Source organism: Nannospalax galili, unplaced genomic scaffold (genome assembly GCF_000622305.1).
Source record: "Nannospalax galili isolate Female #2095 unplaced genomic scaffold, S.galili_v1.0 scaffold433, whole genome shotgun sequence".
Taxonomy (NCBI): domain Eukaryota; kingdom Metazoa; phylum Chordata; class Mammalia; order Rodentia; family Spalacidae; genus Nannospalax; species Nannospalax galili.
Genome location: NW_008338715.1, coordinates 2,494,972 through 2,500,419, shown reverse-complemented (window position 1 = coordinate 2,500,419; position 5,448 = coordinate 2,494,972). Strand labels below are relative to the sequence as shown.

General features: G+C 35.6%; 1 pseudogene; it reads right to left on the bottom strand.

Annotated features, from left to right (window-relative positions):
• Positions 1-2,351: 2,351 nt before the first annotated feature.
• LOC115070413 overlaps positions 2,352-5,448 on the bottom strand; it is a 17,750-nt pseudogene continuing 14,653 nt past the window's right edge.

Sequence of the window (5,448 nt, the reverse complement as noted above, 5' to 3'; positions counted from 1 at the left end):
GTTAAGGCTTAAAGCCATAAAACGGTCCCACCAATCTCAGACCAGGGTATATGTCACAATGTTTGCTCAGTGTCACAGATTAAAGTGATTTCAAAAACCAATTTGTTCTAACATATTTCCTCCTCTTTGAAATGTCATACTTAAAAATTATCAGTGTACAAGAAAATAAAAGCAGCACATATCCAGGCAGAAAAGAACATGTGTTTGGATGAGCTGTCACTTAAACATGCATTCAACATTGCCTAAAACTTTCAACAGAGGTCCAGAGGCATGCCCTAGGCATTGCTGAACACACTTGCCACAACAGAGGATTAGACTTCAAGTATTAGTGGTGCTACTGCAGTCAGTTTCATAACACACTCAAGCTACTCTTGGAAATCCCAACAAATTCTTGAACATACTGTAAAATGAGAAGCCATATAAGCTATTATTAAAGCAGTCTTTTTTACTTTCTTTTCTCTCCCTTTTGTATCAAAGAGAAAAATGAATTCATTGGGCCAATAGTGTCATAATAAAATGTCAAAAATAGCTGTGCTTGGTGGTGCACGCCTTTAGTCCCAGTACTTGGGAGGCAGAGGCAAGCAGATCTCTATGAGTTCAAGGCCAGCCTGGTCTACAGAGTGAGTTCCAGGACAGCTGGAGGTATAGGGAGACCCTGTCTCAAAAAGACAAAAAAAAGTCAAAAATTTTACTCAGGCAAATAAAAACTAGAATAGAAGTGAGGAAATGACAGCAGACCCCAATCTTAGCTGAAGAAACATTGACAGCTGATTACTGCTAGGTAAAGAAGAGCTGATCTTCCTAAAACAAGAGACTCTAGATAGGATGACTAGTCCTCAACGGATGTACTTACACTGGGGAACATCTGGGGACACTGACTTGACACATTAGGCCTTAATATGGATGACAGAGTTTATGGGTTCCAGTGGGGATGAGGGACTGTGGGAACGTGCCAGTGGGGACGGGCATATAAAGGCGATTAAGATTCTTTGAGATATTCTTACAAAATACACAAAACTCCAATAAAAGCAAATTTTAAAAAGTGTCAAAAATATTAATGTTTCTTTACATTATTATCTGTCCCCAAACTTAAGTTATAGACAGTCTCTAAAGCACTCTTGAAGCCTACTTTAACAGTTCAACACCTCTTCTGTATATACTTCTGAGTCTGTGATGCCATTGCCCCTTAGCTGGAAGGATACAAACTGCTCAAGCCCTGAGGCTCTACCCATATTCAGGTAAACTTCTTAATTCAAGATGATTTAAAGTTTCCCCCAAATCTCGAACATGTAGCATTTTGTTTGTAATAAAGATGTGCTTGTTTGACCAATCCACAAAGTACTAAAGGACTGTAAATATTCAACTCTTTTAATTCTCTAATTGACCATGGACAGATAGAAGCTTTTAAATGCTCCTCAGTGCAACTCACATCAGCAAGGAATCTTTGTTTCTCTGTCAAACAGAAGGAACACGGCCTGCACTTACACCAAGAAGGATGTCTGCATTTCAGAAGGTAAAGTGTAATACCATTGATGGAAATATAGAAAGATCTCCATACTTCCTGCTCTACCAAGTGACTAGATTTGCTCAGAAAGTTAACTCTTATGAGAAACAGTACTAAACAGCACTTGGTGGGTGTCATAACTTGACATGGCTAGCATGCAGTGTACACTGGTGATTATCTGTACTATTTTGGTTACTCTTTGTCATACAGTTACTGTGGAATCTCAATTAGCCTAAATCTTAATTCTTTCACATCCCCAAAATGAAAAATAAGTGTGGTTATCCCTGTAGCTCTGGGCTTAGAGATGCAGAAAAAATAATTTTGTGCCAATTGAAATAGAATTTATTCTCAAACATCTTCTTTTGTAACTAATCCACATGTGTATTCTTCAATTCTGGGTCATGAGCCATTCTGCAACTGGAAACATCCTAGGGTAACCTGAAAGCTTGTATTTGATGGGTAGTAGAGAACACTTGGATCCAGTCATTCTTGTTGAAGTTTGCAAGGTAAAGGAAAGCAGTGGGTGGAGTCAGGCCCATTCTAGTGGGTGTTATAGACAATTGCCATCTTGATGACACATTGGTATTATGGGAAGATGACTCTGGTTGATAACTGAAGCACCATTGGGTGTGATGGCTATTTGTCTGGGGTGATTGTCATGCTAAAGAGTTCTCCATGTCTGAACACAGACCTAGGCATAAATCTCAAATCATAAATTTGAGAGTCTTTAACTGGGAATGTCCTCTTCCTAAGCAACATGCAGAGTTTCTAACAATTCTTCCTGTGCTCATGTACTTGATTTGATCACCTAGAAAGCTATAATTCCTGTTCTCCTTGACAGAGACCCTTACAGCTCTGGCTGCATCAGTCGGATGTTCCAATCCCCAGCAAAGGACAATCCTATTCCATTATCTTAAAATGTTGAATTCCAAATGATGATGTCTCCTCCTTTGACCCAGACTTGGGAAACCATTTTTTTTAAAATAAACAATGAGCCTGTCCATTACAGCAGTAACAGGTGGCTTTTCAGGGTCTACAGTTGGTGAGACTAAAGCCTCAAACTGTTATCCAAGCAGAGGTAGCCAATCAGTGTCAGCAGCAGTGAAGTTTGTTGTTTTGACACCTTTATCAATAAATAAGCCAGCCTTAAAACTTGAATGCACTATGTTATAAAAATATTCCCAGTGGTGAGCGTTCTTGTTTCTCCAATAACTGCAGTCCAATGGATTCCACAGTCAGTACCTTGTGGAATATACGTAATATTTCAGCATAATGTAAACCTGCAGCTGCATTATTCATCAGCAGAATTTTTAATTGTTGGGGTGACCAATTCAAATTTTGAAACCACCATATGGTCTATGGCAGGCACAGGGACATAGTTTCTAAACACTGTGCTTCACATGGTGGTACATACAGAGTTGTTCATATCCATAAGGAGGAGTTTACCTGGCTTGGTAAACAGCCCCAGATTATGGAATAAAATGTTTCTCTTGTTCAAACAAGCAGCAGTGGTCTCAGAATAATTGCATTCTCTACCATCAAAACCAGGACTACATGAATGATGCCAATGAGTGCATATAGCTCAAGAAGAGTCCTGATCATCGATGAAATAATTCATTATAAGTAATTCATTGAAGTAATTCATGTCTCATGAATGAACCTGGAAAGAAGAAAGTAGCGTCCATCTTTTCAGGCATTCTTATTTCAAGAGAAATCATTTCAAATGAGTTTCCATTTTCATGACTCTAAATATTTAATGGGATCTTGAAATCATAGCTCTTGTCCTACTTTCCTAGTATATGTGCATGGTTTCTGTCTAGAGCCATTAATATCTTTAATGATTGCAACCATTTCATATCACTTTATCTATAATAATTTAAATGCACTCAAAATCCCAAAGTATAGGTTCTTTTATTTTCATGCCCTGCTTTTTATCATTAATTTTATTGCATATTCAGTTAAAATAAGCAAGCAATAACCTTACCACAGCTTGAATGGTATTCTATAATGGAATTTCCCTCACTCAGTAAATCCATTCATTACTTGTGAGTTTAGCCTCATGCATGACACAGGCAAAATGTGCCAAAATCTTTGCCAAAACAAAACACAAATGGCCTCTATCCCAATTATAATAATGCCTTTTCCCATCTGAAGCCTCATGAGCAGTTTTATTGTTTGCATTTCTTTAGATGGTGGATTCTAAAATCATAAAAAGATCATCTATTAAGTAGAATTTTCAATAGTCTAGGTCAGCTTTAGCCTCTACCTGTAGGCTATTAAAGTTTCCTCCAGTTCCAAATGTCTGACAGTCAGGTTTATCACACAAATATCCCCCCTTGTCTAGTGTTAATTTTCTCTGTTAGTTTTCACATATTGATAACCAAAGTAACTGACAAAAAAAATAAGAAAGAAAGAAAGAAAGAAAGAAAGAAAGAAAGAGAAAGGAAGGAAGGAAGGAAGGAAGACACCTTTCATAGTTTGGAAAAGATCATGTCCAAAGCTATGAGTTATTAAACCGAACATTCCAGGACCAGGTGTAGGATAACTATTTTATGAGCTTTTGTTCAGAGAGGTTGTAGATTTGCCATCAGTCTTGGTTAACCACCAAAATGATGATAAAACTCGGTTGCTGAAGCCCTCGCACAGCTTAATTACATGATTGTTTAAAAATCATTATCCTTGTCTCATATAACAAGAATAATTGTCTTCTTGTAATTTCTTCAACATTGATTATGTCATTTGAAATAGCAAAATGTAGTAAAAGAGACAGTGTTTCATATTATACTGTTTTTCAGTTTTAATTAATAATTCACTTGGATGCTAAAATTTAATAATGCAATATGCCTAGAAATATTCTGTATAGTATAATTCAATTATTTTCACATATCAACAAATGCAAATAAGTGAAGTTTTTGTATAGGATAATTTCTGACTTAAATATTTGACAAAAAGTTATTTTTGGAAAAATTAGTTAAAAATTGCCTCTCTTTGGAATAAGAAAAAAATAGTAGGAAAAACAGATCCTCTGTGTGGAATTACAAGCTGAAATACTCAATAAGAAAACATGAAATAAAGCTTCCTCAAAATGAAAATTCTAAAGAAAGGTGAGCTAAGTATTCAACCTCCTTTGTAAGTATAGTTTTATACTTAGAAAATAAAATTTTATTGTTTTAGGGATGTATTTCACCAAAAAGTCAATATGCTACAAAATGTGTTTGAATATTACACATATCATTTGATAGAAAAAAAGAATAAAATAGATTTGGGTGAATAGAAGGAATTCAGTGATATAACATAAAGATTAAGAATAGCTATGAGCACAATACAAGACTCTCTAGTTTTTTTTCTCAAATTGAGATATAGGGAAAAATATTAATATATGACTGACATCATCACATTTCCAACAAGAACATCAACTCTAATCTGGACTTGTCTTTTGATTCTAGTGATTATTCAGGCACTTTGTCTAGTAGACACTTTAAAATCGAAGTAGGTCTTTGAAATACTGTAATAAAAATAGATCGTTGACTTCAGAAATTATGTATCTAGTAATTTTGTACAAGACCAAGTTCTCTGCAGCAGCTGAATAAATGGCTCAGCAGTGAAGAGCACTGACTATTCTTGCAAGGGACTGAGTTTTGGTTCATAGCACCCATATGGTATTTAACAACCATCTGTAGTTTCAATTTTGGGGGATCTGACACCCTCTTCTGTGCTCTGTGGGCATTGTAGGACCTTGGTCCCTATATACTTTCAGGTAAAACAGTCCTATACGCATGAGAAATTTAAAAAGTAAACTGAAAAGTACTAAAAACTAAATTAAAAACTATATATAAAACTATATATAAAAATATAATCAAAGGACTTATCAGGTATAACTGTAATAAAGTATGTGTGTTTAATTTTTTTCATCTCGAAATGTAAAATAAGACTTAATAGAACAC